Source organism: Diaphorina citri, unplaced genomic scaffold (genome assembly GCF_000475195.1).
Source record: "Diaphorina citri unplaced genomic scaffold, Diaci psyllid genome assembly version 1.1 scaffold9779, whole genome shotgun sequence".
NCBI lineage: Eukaryota > Metazoa > Arthropoda > Insecta > Hemiptera > Psyllidae > Diaphorina > Diaphorina citri.
The window spans coordinates 1-700 of NW_007387153.1; the positions used below are offsets into that span (position 1 = coordinate 1).

The following is a 700-nucleotide window of genomic DNA, read 5'->3' on the forward strand; positions in this document are numbered from 1 at the left end:
TTCCAAGTCACCCAGTGTCCCGATGCCAAAGATTTAGTGTTGAATATTCTACTAAGGTGTGGTAAGACAGAACCCACAGGCCAAGCACGTTGTATTGCACTTAGTAGTCTTGGTATATTCCTACATCATACACTCAGCTCTAGTACCCCTCAACATCCTTGTGCCAAGGAAGCACTCAACACTTTACTCTTAGCTCTCAAGTTCAATCATGATACCATAGCACAAGTTGCGTGTGATGTTCTATTGAGCCTAACGAATCTCTGCAAAGTCTTACTACAAGTTTATCCAGAGATACCATCCCGTATTATAGAAGTGCTCGCGAGTACATTATCTTATCTGATGCCAGTGGATGCCAAGGACAAGAGACTCATGACCTCGTTAGTGTTTTGTCTAGGAGAATGGACAATGCAAGTCCCTCCGGCTGTCTTGTACAAACCTAAAACTCACAACCCCTGTCTCCTACATACAGTGTTTCAGATTCTTACTCAGCTTTGTGAGGGTGGCAAGGCTCGTGGTATTCCTATTAGTGGTGCATTCCATCAGGATATAGTGGCTGAGTTTAACCCTAACATTGTATTGGATGACCTCAAATCCGATGAGAGTCCTACACTCGGCAGGAGATTCCTAGGGGAAGGTTCTGGAGGTCATCTGAGTAGTACAGGACATGCAGTACAGCTAGCAGCTAAGATGATCATTGGAC

The 700-nt window shown here is 44.6% G+C and overlaps 1 pseudogene; it reads left to right on the forward strand.

The window, feature by feature from the left end:
- Window positions 1–66: 66 nt before the first annotated feature.
- LOC103522625 overlaps window positions 67–700 on the forward strand; it is a 12,699-nt pseudogene continuing 12,065 nt past the window's right edge.